Source organism: Lactuca virosa, chromosome 4 (assembly GCF_052849685.1).
Source record: "Lactuca virosa cultivar CGN04683 chromosome 4, Lactuca_virosa_CGN04683_v6, whole genome shotgun sequence".
Classification (NCBI taxonomy): domain Eukaryota; kingdom Viridiplantae; phylum Streptophyta; class Magnoliopsida; order Asterales; family Asteraceae; genus Lactuca; species Lactuca virosa.
Genome location: NC_136429.1, coordinates 251028932 through 251043604, shown reverse-complemented (window position 1 = coordinate 251043604; position 14673 = coordinate 251028932).

Below are 14673 nucleotides of genomic sequence, written 5' to 3'. Positions count from 1 at the left end.
TGGGATCTATGTTTTCTCTATTATACATGCAAATATTAACTATTCCAAGGTTTCATCCTAACTAGCATATTATGAAGCACCTATACTACAAAGTTCTAGTTAGATGACATACCTTTTGATGTAGCTTGATGTCTTCAAGCTTTAAGAGCTTAGCCCCAATAGTTTGGAAGCCTCAAACGGAATCACAAATCACCAAAACACCTTGGAAGAACTTGAGAGAATATGTATGCACACTAAAATCGGCCCACTCTTATTTTCACACACACTTGTGCCAATCTTGTGAGCCAAGGACCCCTTTATATATTATGGAGGATTAGGGTTACATCCATGTAAACCCTAATACCCATGACCTTTCATTTACATAGGATCCATGGGTTAAAAGCTCCATGGACCATCCATGAAAGCTTAGCCCAACCTAAATGAACTTGGCCCATTCCATATATATAAGAGTCCATATTTAATTAGTTCTTTTTGATCACTTAATTAATTCTAAATTAATTCTTGATCAATACTAATTAAATAATATGATTCCATATTAATATATTAGAACTTATCATATATTAATATAAATCATAAATATACTATTCTCAAAAGACTATCCATATAAATTGTGCCGATGAAGTGCAACCCAAATGGACCATGCCGGGTCGGGTCAAGTACATACGAAATATAGTTACGGACTTAGACATTAATCCAACAGTCTCCCACTTGGATAAGTCTAAAACTATTATTGAGTATGACTTCAAAACCTAACTGGCAATCATAGCTCTTAAAGCCGCTGTCGAACTCTGACCTTGTCAATGACTTGTCCATTAGATAAGGGATCATATATTCCTCCATTCTAGATATCATATGGACTGAGACATGGATTATAATCATTGTCTCTGTCCATTTGTTATTTCCTGATTTTCGATTTGTGATGACTGACTGATTGAACAAATCAAATCAGTCCTAGCTTGGCCAAGCACTCACATGTGTCATCGCTAAATCATCGAGGGCCCCACATATATCGCTTTTATCCCGAAGGTAAAAGGAATGGATAAACTTCGACTCATATGGCTTGTTCTACTACTTGTTGAATCATAAACAAAGGCACGTTTTATAACATCGAGTTACCAAATACGTTTTCGTGCAATCAATGTATAACCAACTCATAGTAACAACTCATATCTCTAGGTTTGAAGAATATAAGATATTATCGTCTCATGATCACTCGTGATAAAATCCATGAAGTGATTCAAATGAGCGCGGGTTGAATCCAATACTCAAAACTTATGAGCACTCTTGAGTGTTGTAGCACCACTTTGTCCACCAACTTGGACCTCTACAAACCAACCCATGACAGTCTTGATTCATATCTACTTCCAACATATGACCGCCTGTGGATGGTTTGAATAACTTAATCATTCAGGAAGAGCGACTTAGTTATTCTGGAAGTCAAAACATGCAAAATGAAACACAAGAATAAATGAATCAAATATGGTATCAAACCCTATGAATATAAATAAACACTTTTATTTATCACCATACTGATTACTCATTAGTCATTGTTTCGGTTTTATCAACTTTATACTTGAATTAAAAACACTAGTTGTCCCATGCTCCAAGCATGTACACTATGTTTTTCTTAAACAATAGCTTTGCCATACACCAAGTATGCACTCTATGTTTGTCTATGATCCTTACTTTGTGAAATAAATCAATTGAACATAATTTCAATGATTCTAATTTCACACTTCCAAATCCTTGTCGAAAAATGTGAGAATTTCAAATTCCTATCATTTATCGAAATCTGTTTAGATTTTAAACTTATATGCACTGACCCTCCTGTAATGAATATGTACAAAGTCACAAAGACTTGTCAACAATCATTATAATGTATTCTAATGGAGATCAACTCCATGGAAACTAAGTCTCATATTCAAAGTACATTGCTTTGGACTTGCTTCTTGCATTAAGTTTTCTAATCTTACACAGATAACTTCCACCTATGGAGACAACTCCATATTCTCATTTTGACTATCACTTCTGAATAAGAGATGCCTCTTTTCAGAATATGTCAATATGGTCCTTCCAAAATTAGCACTATACTTCCAACTGTCCCTGAGCAACCAATCTTTGGTAAACCTCAGATTGTCCTCGACAATTGCTTAATCATTTTAGTCATATCCAATTCTAGACCTTTTCCCTTCTTAATGCCTCTGGGCATTTGGAAAAATTTAGAAATGATAAATATTATAGCACATGCAATCGATCCTGTACCCAAAGCAAATGGTACACGATTCATGATGTCTCACATAAAGACATGATTCTAGACCAGTCTTTTGCTACAATATTTTTATTTGCCATGTTTTCAAAATTTGACTATGAAGAGGGATGCCGTAATCATAATCGAATTTTGAGAACACAATATTTAGAATTTCCTTAAGTTGAACCAATCCAACATGAAATTCATATATATATTCTTGACTAAAGATGATTAAGGTCTCAATCTAACCCTTTAGAACTGAAATGAAGTATATCATCTCCCTTAATTATAGCAAAACAACTTTTTCAATCCCTGCAGCCTTACGAATTGAAACTTTTGTTTTCTATAATTAACATTGCTAACTTGCAACACTAACAATAATTATCATGCTCCCACTAACATGATGATTATTAGCATAACACTTATGCTCCCACTAGCTTTGACATGTACTCATATATCAGCTGGACTTCTAGAAATCAATACTTTATTGACTTTCTTACCAAAGTTCAGATTTCTGATACGAGATGCTTTGATAAAACTTTATCAAAATCATACACCTTTCCTTAGATAGCATGCATGTGTGTCTAAACAATTTTAGAACTATGAAAAGGGATGCCGTAATCATAGTCTCAATTGTTTAGACCTTTTTCCATCTGCTTCAAATCTACTTGGTGGAAGTGTTTCCTCACCATCATTTTCATGAATCAGAGAGAAACCTTATGACCCTTAGATTTTATGGTGTATGTGTTCTTATCCATGTGAATCGTCAAAACCATAGTCACAAGACAAGGATAATGACAAATCCAAACTCATATGGACTGAACTTATGCAATCTTAACTTCTTGCCACCTGGCAGTACAGGGCCTGCCATTGCTTCCAAGTTGTTATGCAACCAATTGAGAACTTTCAGAACTCCTATGCAAAGCCAACTTTAACTGGAATGGGCACAGAATATGTCAACACGATAGGTTATAAACCTCAAGTCGTGTGCTAGTGAAGAACCTCAGGTTTTATTCTTGATTAGTTCTTGAAATTCTTTTTAGGATCTTTAAGACTCCCACTATCCTCTTGACATATAAGACTATCTTGCCAAATATTCAAGAGATAGTGCGGATTCTTTATCAAGACAAACACTTCACACAATTAGCCTTAGTTGGTCTCTGTTTTATCCAAAACATCACAACTTACCAATTTCAAATATACAAGAGTAGAACATAATCTACTCTTACATTTGACTAGTGTTATAAACCTTCTTTAAGGCATGTCACTCAAGTTATAATCTTGGAGTATGACTCTAAGACTTGTTTTGGAACGAAGTATGACTCATCTCCTTGATTTAACCACTTCAACAATTCAAGACTCCTCTTCTTAGCCATTAAAATGCACTAAGATGACCTTAGAGGACTAATTGTGATATAGTTTCTTAATCATTAAGATGATCACAAAACATGATACTAAAGTACTCTCCCATCTTTTCAGATTTGAGAAACTTTTATCTTTCTGCCTAATTTGATTCTTCTCATTCGTTCTGACATACATTGAATCTTTTCCAATGTTTCAGAATTATACTTAAACTTGTAAGTATAACCATATTTACTAAACTTTAGTAAATCATGATGAATAGTCTTATCGATCTTTTGTGGTGGACTTGACCAGTGCACAAGAATGTGTACTCGATCCTTTAGTCCTTTCCTTGTTCACATAAGGAATTAGTCTTAACTTTTCCAAAGCTAAAAGTTCTCATTCATCATACTATACAACTTGCATGATTTCGAGTTTCGGTCCAATTTGAAACTTGGGTGATGAGAATCTTTCCTTATTTGGCAAATTTAGACACTACCACAAATGAAAGAATCAAATCCATTTTCCAATATTGCTCTTAATGGAATCATATAAGCAACAATTTTTCACAAATGCCATTGTAAGGATACTTAAAATAAATAAAAATAAAACCTTTTTCTTTTATTTTAAAACTTTGCGGAAAAACTTCTTATCCTTACAATCCATATGAAAACCTTGTTGTTATATATTCCTAAGCAATATATATAATAACTCTTTAAGTAACAGCCCAAAATTCTGATCACCGAACTATGCGACCGGAATCCATCTTTGCGATCAGAATCAACATATACTTCCTTTAAGCTTCCTCTCCTTTCTTTGATTCTTAAGACATCAATATGTGACCCAGTCACATCATGTAATAAGAATCTCCAAATAGGAACTTAATAGAGTTACACAATGGACTTTACCTGGAGTAGAGTCAAACTTTTGACTTTAGCAGATCTTTCAGGTAAATCTGGCAACTTCGCAGCCAATGCCCCTTCTTTTGGCAAAAAAAACATATGGACTCTTTCGAAATGGCACATGAGACTATCTCAGACTTATCCTTTCTCTTTACCATTAGGTCAAATGACTTGACCATGGTCGATCCCTTTCCATTGGGAAGAGAAAGCTTTTCTGGACTTCTAATGTTACCATTGTTAATGTCCATGGAAGTTTAGGAAGTTGATCTTCCAATAAAATTTTGCTTTACCAGTGCCCCAAGTCATTGCTAATTTAGCAGCATCAAGCAAATAGGTATGATCATTAAGGTTCATGTCATAGTCTGTTTCATAGTAGTCCCAAAGGAACTCACTATGTGACTTAGAAAGTGATTGAACATCCAACTTTTTCAAGACTTTGAGACCCAACTCTCCCGGCTTGTCAATATGTGACTTCATCTCTAAGATGTGATCACACATAGACCTTGCTTTCCATTAGGGCTTGAGTGACCTTGAACTTGTGGGTTAAGGAGAATAATTGGAGGAGGTGGAGGAAGAGAAGTATGACATCCATGAGCCAAACTCGGGAAGTCATATTCATTAGGAAAGCTTGGTTTGGGAAGATCATTGTTGTCTAAATCAGACATCAACAATGGGAGAAATTCACGTAAAGTTGATTTAAGTCCTTAATATAACACCCAATATGATATATTAAGGCTAGGACCCAACAAACTATTTTATAACTTGGAAGAGGGATGCCGAAATCCAAGCTATAAAGTATTTGAAGGTAGGTGAATGACGATTCACCAATTTCCACCAAGATAAACGAAATGTATTATTAGGTTTTAATTGGTTTTGAAACTCCTAGATTTTTTTGAAATTCATTGAACTTTTCAATGGCATGTTTCAATCTCGAGTGTGCCCTTCAGGTTTTGTGACTGGGATGCCGAGGATCACAAAACAAGGTGTGAATTAACCATGCAAATATACTTGGTACCCTTAATATTTACCCCTCAAACGATGTGCCGGTTAACCACACACGCTCCAACGATACTATGATAAACATTAAGTTACCATTTGCCTACCTTGTTAAGTCCAGGTTCGTGTGCCGGTTAACCACACACGCTCCACTAACATCTTAAACAAAGTGCAAAGTGTAATTTCATGGATTAGCACCTTATTCACATTTTCCTAAGTAACTAAGATTGGGAATTTATAAGTGTTTAGTTACTTAGTATTTATAATTATACTTATAATGAAGGGAGAATTATAGTCTTTATCCTACCCGTTCGGCTAACGACCCTCCACCAGTCAAGGAAGCGGTGGGTGAGAGTGGACACCCATTAAACTGTCATTTTATAGGCAGTAACCTTATACCCCCCTTATAGACCGGCTTTGTGAATGAGGCCTACTAATGGTAAAATTGACTTTATCTTATACATATCTATATAATTAAAATTATAATAATAGTATAAGGGTTGAATTTTGAACTTTTAAAATTCTAAGGTCTAGTTTGGAATTATAGTATACATGGGGGGTAACTTTACAAATTCCAAAACTTGAGGACAAGTTTTGAAACCTTTCAAAACTCTTGAATTTTTCATAACTTATGAGTTTAATTAAGGTTTAATGAAAAAAAAAATTCAAGTTCCATAACTTGAGGACAAGTTATGGAAGACATTAAATCATTTAATGATGATATTAAAAATAGTGACTCTTCTATTTTCATAACCTATGAGACTTAATGACACTTTAAAAAGAAAAACTCTTCATATTCCATAACTTGAGGACAAGTTATGGAGTTCATAAAACCATTAAGATCAAATATTCCAATTAACACAATAATCAAATAAATTTTCTATGATCTAGATTAAACTCATAAGTAAAGATAATTCACATCAATAATTTTCAAGAAATTAGATAATCATATAAACTAATACAAATCTTGAAACTTTGACAATTATCATTTGAAGACTCTTGGAATTCATAACCTAAAGAGTTAATAAATGAGACATTTCAAATCCATAACTTATGGAAATTTCAAAACTCTTAAGATTATAACTTTAATAAAACCTTTTGAGTTCCAAAATTTTATGACAAAATTTGTAACTCCTTAAAACCATTTCAATCAAACTTTTAAAAAAAATAAAATAATCATATCATTCTATCTTTTAATAAATTGACCTAATTCAACTCTTGTAGTAAAGTGACTCAAATTTTATAAATAATTAGTTTTTCATAAAATCAAGTAATTATCATAAAATTTGACAAACTTCATGTTTTTGTTTTTCCTTCAACTTGAAAAAAAAAATACATTTGCATCAAATATAATAGAAAACAACCCATGGCTCTGATACCACTGTTGGGTTTTGAGCATTCTAACACTCCTATGGTGTACATGCAACCCTATAAACCTGGGATTTATGTTTTCTCTATTATACATGCAAATATTAACTATTCCAAGGTTTCATCCTAACTAGCATATTATGAAGCACCTATACTATAAAGTTCTAGTTAGATGACATACCTTTTGATGTAGCTTGATGTCTTCAAGCTTTAAGAGCTTAGCCCCAATAGTGTGGAAGACTCAAACGGAATCACAAATCACCAAAACACCTTGGAAGAACTTGAGAGAATATGCATGCACACTAAAATCGGCCCACTCTTATTTTCACACACACTTGTGCCAATTGTGTGAGCCAAGGACCCCTTTATATATTATGGAGGATTAGGGTTACATTCATGTAAACCCTAATACCCATGACCTTTCATTTACATAGGATCCACGGGTTAAAAGCTCCATGGACCATCCATGAAAGCTTAGCCCAACCTAAATGAACTTGGCCCATTCCATATATATAAGAGTCCATATTTAATTAGTTCTTTTTGATCACTTAATTAATTCTAAATTAATTCTTGATCAATACTAATTAAATAATATGATTCCATATTAATATATTAGAACTTATAATATATTAATATAAATCATAAATATACTATTCTCAAAAGACTATCCATATAAATTGTGCCGGTGAAGTGCAACCCAAATGGACCATGCCGGGTCGGGTCAAGTACATACCAAATATAGTTATGGACTTAGACATTAATCCAACACTAACTTCATGGAAGACTCATAGTCTCTATGAATAATTGTCATATCTGATTGAATTTGAGTTCGATAAGGTTCACAAACAGTCAAATCAAAGTTATTATCAGTGATCATGGATTTTACCTTTTGGATGATGTTTCTACCAGGTGGATCATTTTTTTCCATTTAGCAGTAGTTTGGCTCACCATCGTCATCATCCGAACTAGAACACCAATAGCCTTCATGAAATTCAATTGATTTTATAGCCATTAGACAAAAATTCCTTGTAGATTTTTCTTCACCCTCGTCTTCGAACGACCAATACCCATCAACATTCCTTGAAATTATGGTAACAAAAGCTTTTTCACTTTCAACAAGTTCTTGTGCTCTACGTGCATAGTAGGCAGAATCTTTCACTTTTAGTTTTTTAGGGATATCAGCCAAACAGTCCTTTGCAAAGTTGTTTTGAAGACCACATTTGTGACACACAATATTGGGTTTGACTAGTTTCGAAACTTCCTGAGGTTCGGAGGGGTGACTTAGAATGTTGGGTTGATATGTAGGTGGATTTTCATTGGGTTTAGGGTAAGGTTGAGGATTACTGTGGTGAGGAGCTTGAAAGCGATTCCGAGGTGGTTTTTGATTGGGATTCCAAGGATATTTTTTACTTCATGGATAGAAGTTCACACTCTTGATGGAAACGAAGTTCAGAATCACCAGCTTTTGGATCAAGTTCTACATTGTACGATAGTTTGGCATAGGAGGAATAGGTGCAACAGGTTGAGTGAGTCGAGTAGGTTGAACAAGTGGAACAGGTGGGATGGCTCCAAAAGGATACAAAACACATGGGTTCGGAATCAGTGGATTGATAGAGTATACTAAAGTGAGAGGACCTCCTGATAGTTCTCTCAACGCTTGAGCAACGTTGGATTCATGACCTTGTAGTTCGTCAGACAACTGATAAAGCTTTAGTTTCTTCAGAGATCCATTACTCTAAAGACGGGACTTAACATCTCCCCATCCTTTTCCAAGGCTGTTGATAAACTTGAGATTATATTCGAGTGGAGTTCGCACTACAACATGTGTTGTCATGTTGTTCACAACGATCATATACTGATTTGACATAAAGGCTAAAGATTCACCGGCAGTTGTAGTGATGGTGTCAAAGTCATTTACAACTGATGTCAAACGCTTATCTTTCATGTTCTCAAATCCTTCGAACAACTTTATGTCCTTAAAGAGTGAAGGAGTAACACCAAACACCATTTCATAGAAAGATATACGATTTGCATGAAGCTTCTCAATGTCGGATGCAGTTAGTGGCGTTGGACGAGTTTCTTCTTGACCCATGAGAGTGGAGAAAATATCTCTAACTACTTGTTTAACACAAGCATGAGGACCTTCTTTCACTGATCTCCATATCTCTTCACCTTTTTCCTTACCAAGCAAAAATCTCTCCATTCAAACTTTCCAGTAATCATACTCTTCAACAACTAACAATGGGGCACACTTTCCAGTGATCGCATTTGAAAACTGAAACCTTGAATTAACTTTAGATCAATGTCTGCAGCTAATGAAGATCCAGTCAAGTCTGGTAAACCAGTCTTGTCTTGGAATAGATATATTCAACAAAGTGTTCTGTATCCGAAAGATTAACAAGTACGAACAATGTAAATGAATTTAAGAACAATAAGAATGTAAAACAGAGCGATTTGACTGAATAATTCTTTGTATTGATGTGAAAGAGAACAGTCCACTCGTGTATATAACACTAGAGTTACAATTCCTTAAATAGACAAGGAATGATAGATAAGAAAAATATGCTAAAGTGCATTAACTAAAAGACAACTGAAGATCAACAGACTGACAAAGCCACATCTGTTGATCTTGTCCCATGGAATAGTTTATTTTCCTGATTTACCCCTAAATGATGTACGAGGCTATTTTCAACGTTTTCTAAACTTTCAAAACGAAAATGCAATCACAGAAGGTGTTTATGCGATCGCAGATTTTGGTTTTTTTCTTCATATGGCTTCCATATGACATATTTTTATCTTCGGAGTCTTCATTGAATTTGTGCGATCGTAGAAAAAAATGCGATCACTTCTACGATCGCATTTTTGGCTTTTGTGATCGCAGATTTGGCCTTTTTCACATAAAAAAAATTACTCCAAAATTTTTCCTAGTTTTCGGAACATTTTGAATCTCATCAATCGGAGTTATGAGTCATGAGATATGGTCAAAATACTGACAAGGGGTAAAAGATGCCAACAACATCCTTTAGGCTTTAGGTTTTAGCAATCTGTCTTCGTATGATCAATTCAATTGAATGTTTCTTGAACAAAACATCTTCCAAGCATTCCTCAACATCCTCCTTAAGTTGCAACTCCACTTAGGCTCCAAATATGCATCCAACTACTCCCAATGTACTACTCCACTCGAACTAGCTGAAAATGACACAAAAATTCTAGTATTATAGGAATTATGATAAAAGAAATGAGTTGAACTCTATTTAAACAAATGAGAAGAAAATGTATAAAATATGATGCAAAATGCTAATAAAAACTACCCTAACAGATGCATAAAATTACATCTATCAGTTTATAAGGCATCTTTGGGATTAAATGAATCTTTTTTCACTTTTGGGCTAGGGACTAAATATGGGGAAAAATGCCAGCCTTATCTCTCCATGCACTCTCCCTCTCACGTGATCTTTCTCCCTCTCTCTCTCTCTCAATCTATCTCTCTCCCCATCTATCACTCTCTCATACATTTGTACTTTTATAAAAGTCAAAGCCATGTATTAGGAGTATGTTCAGTACCATCTTCCTTCTTTGAAAAAAATTGATCATGCACATATAATGAAAGTGACCAAAAATCCTTGTTTGCATATCCTAGGATAAAACCCATGTCTACCACCATTTTCAACCTCTTATGATGTTGTTATTGGCTTTAAATAAAAGGAAATAACCCTCTCAATCCTCACCAGTTCACAACCTAAATATCTCACTTTTTAAACACCACAATTTCACCACCCTTACCCCACCATAGGACCACTATGAACCACCATCAAGAATCATCAAATCACCAACATAAAACCCTCCACACAATCCCCTATTGTTACAGTTGAGTTCCACCACTATTGTGACATCCCCATTTTCACGCCCAGAAAAGACAGATTTTGTTTATGCTTTTTTTAAAAATCAGAGTAACATTTTAAATAAAAGTGTTGCGGAATTTGTTCCCAAAATAAAATATGATAAATATTTATCAAAGCATTTCTGTAGAAATGGATTTCATTAAAAACCTCGGGATGTCATGTTCGATACAGGTCAAAAGCATAAACAGTACAATATAAGCCTTACTACATTTATTCATATCTACAGGCCTATATCTGTAATCTCTCATCCCAAACATCATATATATGCTCGTGCACCACTACCTGTAATACAAGAAACTGAGTGGGTCGGGCATTGGAGCCTGGTGAGCACATAGGGTTTTCAACCCAGAATAAATAAGTTTATTAATTTCATCAACCAACAATAACCCGATTACCGGTTCCCGTTATCCTCACTTTACGTCCCTAAACACCTATCATAAGGGACCTAGCCTAAGGATCATCATCGGGATGGACACTACTGCTAAGGGGGTTCCTCAGCAATAAATGTCCTAAAGGCAACCATGAGGGGGATGGAGTACACCGGTGAACACATCGTTCACAAACACCTATAGGTTGCGAGCCTGCTAGCGTTCCAATGGACTTTCTAGAAGAGTATGTGCTTGTCATCCATACTCCGCTAGATGACAGAATCAACAACAACAACATCGAGGCCTCTCATCATTTTATCACACATCGTCTATTACATCTACCCATGTTTTACCCCAATATTTTGTAGATATAAAATACATATACAGTTTAAATCATTTAAAACGTGTATAAAAATCTTTCATCAGCAAAGACAGCAAGTATTCAGACAATATGCACACATAGCACGTAATTTATATTAAATACTTCATATATATGTGTAAGATGAAAGTGACTATGCACTCACCTGAAAAGGTGGTGACTCTTCACTCGGACAGCGCTTCGTTACTCTTAAAACAAGTTTTCTCGAAAAAACAGCGGGTTTTTATTAAAAACCGGGCTTCGCTGGAGCAGCGTTTCCGAGCCGAAAGCTTTTCTTCTCGGAGCCGTCGGGCGCTCTGGGGATTCCTTCTCGTGCTAGGGAGGTTCCCTAGACTTTGGCGGGGTTTAGGGAGGCTAGAGAGAAGTTAGAGAGCGAAAGAAAGGCTTATGGTGTGAAGAAAATATGAAAAGTTCACCCTTTATTTATAGGAATTTTATTGTAAAGTAGCCCCTAAGTTTCGTCCGTATCTTCCGCATACGAGCTCCGTTTTCTACGTTCTTTAAATCCACACGTTGGTATTTATGAGTACTACAACTTTCGTTTAGACCCCGTCGGCTAATTCTCCTTCTATCTCAGATTTACAAAAATTGTATCGTATTTATCGCGCACGAAGAGTAGCGACTAAGCTTTGTCCATATGTTTCGCATATTAGCTCCGTTTCCGACGTTATTTATATCCACGCGTTGGTATTCACGAATACTACAACTTTCATTTAGACCCCGTTGGCTAATTCTCATTCTATCTCGGATTTACAAAACTGTATGGAATTCGCCGCGCTCGAAAAGTAGAGACTAAGCTTCGTCCATAACTTTCGCATACGAGCTCCGTTTTTGACGTTATTTATATCCATGCGTTGGTAGAAATAAAATCTACAACTTTCCTTTTTACTCCGCCGGCTAATTCTCGACCGATCTTAAATTTAACAATAGGAGGTGACTACATTGTTAAATGTCCGCGTAAAATTCATAACTTTTACATACGGACTCCGTTTTCGTCTGTCTTTTTGTAGTTGAGTTCCTATTAATGAGATCTTCAACTCTCATTTAGGTCACGTAGGCCAAAAATGGCTCGAACTAAAATTCGAGTTTCGGGTCGTCCAATGTTATGCCAAGTCTTAGAAAAATCATAACGTCCTCATACAAAGTCAGATTTGGGCGTTCTTTATATCCCCGGAACCCTGTTTTCGACCACCACCACTTTATGTAAAGATATCGGGTTTATCTCACACATTAATTTTGGTGCTTATTTTTATTCTTTTTTAATTATACCTTTATAATTAAGTATAAAGCACATAAATTCACATAATTCACATAATACTCAAATAATTCATTTTTATTACTTCAAAAAGAGTTACAATAGTTGACCTAGACTATTACATCATCTATTAATGCTTAGCCCCGAAACCCGGGCGTTACAATTATCTCCCCCTTAGGATGATTCTGTCCCGGAATCATGCATCAGCAAACAGATGTGGATAGCGACTCATCATGTCACTCTCTGTTTCCCAAGTGAGATTTGGCCCATTCGAATGTTTCCATCAGACTAGCACTAAGTCGACCATCTTGCGTCGTAACTTCTTAGTCTTACGGTCAACGATTGCATCGGGCTCTTCGATTAGCCTCTTATTTTCATCCATCCTTAACTCTGAGATTGGAATTATGTCGGGAACTTCTCCCGTGAACTTCCTCAAATAACACACATGGAAGGTGCTATGAATACCATCTAGTTCTTCGGGTAAATCGAGCTTGTAAGCTTGGTTCCAAACCCTCTGAAGAACTTTGAACGGTCCAATAAACCTTGGACTCAGCTTCCCTCATTTTCCGAATCTTATAAGTCCCTTCCACGGTGAGACTTTAAGCAAAACGGAATCTCCAACTTCAAAAGTCATCGGTCGTCTTTTCTTGTCAGCATAGCTCTTCTGACGATCCTGAGCTGCTAACATCCTTTCCCTGATCACCTTTATCTTTTCAACAGTCTCATGGACTATCTCGGGGACCAGAAATGGCTTCTCTCCGGTCTCAAGACAACAAGACGAAGTACGACACTTATGTCCATACAAAGCTTGATAGGGTGCCATCTTGATGCTCGAGTGGAAACTGTTGTTGTAGGAAAACTCTACCAAAGGTAAGTGCTCATCCCAGTTACCTTGGAATTCTAGGGTACATGCTCTTTGCATATCTTCGAGTGTTTGTATCGTTCTTTCGCTCTGACCATGATTTTGCGGATGGTAAGCTATAATCAAACACAACTTCGTACCTAATTCCTCTTTTAGACTTCTCCAGAATCGTGACGTGAAACGACTATCACGATCCTATACAATCGTTAGAGGAACACCGTGAAGTCTTACTATCTCCTTCACAAAAGCATTTGCGAGCTTATCCATAGACCACCTTTCGTTGGCTGCTATGAAGTGTGCACTCTTAGTGAAACGATCCACGACCACCCAAATCATGTCGTGACCATTCTTCGTCCTGGGCAGTTTAGTCACAAAATCCATGGTGATGTATTCCCATTTACCCATGGGCACAGGTAAGGGTTCTAAACTCCCATACGGTTTCTGATGTTGTGCCTTAACTCTTGCACAAGTTACACACTCGGCCACATACTTTGCAACATCGAGCTTCATCGTCCGCCACCAGTAGTAGGGTTTTAGGTCCCTATACATTTTAGTGCTACCGGGATGAATCGAGTACATGGTATTGTGAGCTTCTTCCATCAGAAGATCTCGTATCCCTCCCGTCTTAGGTACCCAAATTCTATTTTGGAATACCTTCAGTCCTAGACTGTTTGTACTGAACACCAACGTTTTGTTGGATATAGTGTCTAAGTCCATAACTTTATTTGGTATGTACTTGACCCGACCCGGCATGGTCCATTTGGGTTGCATGGCATTGCAATACTTGGATAGACTAGATGAGAGAATAAGGCACTTATGATTATTAATATATTATAAGTTCTAATATATTAATAATAGTATTATTTAATTAGTATTGATTAAGTATTAATCTAGTATTAATTTGGTGATCAAAGTGAGACTAATTAAATATATAGGGTTGATTATGACAATCATCAATTCTTTTATGGTGGATTAATGATCCATGGTTTATGGGTTTGGTTATAACCATATGGAGCTCCATGGATAGTCCATGGGAGTTACAAACCCATGGG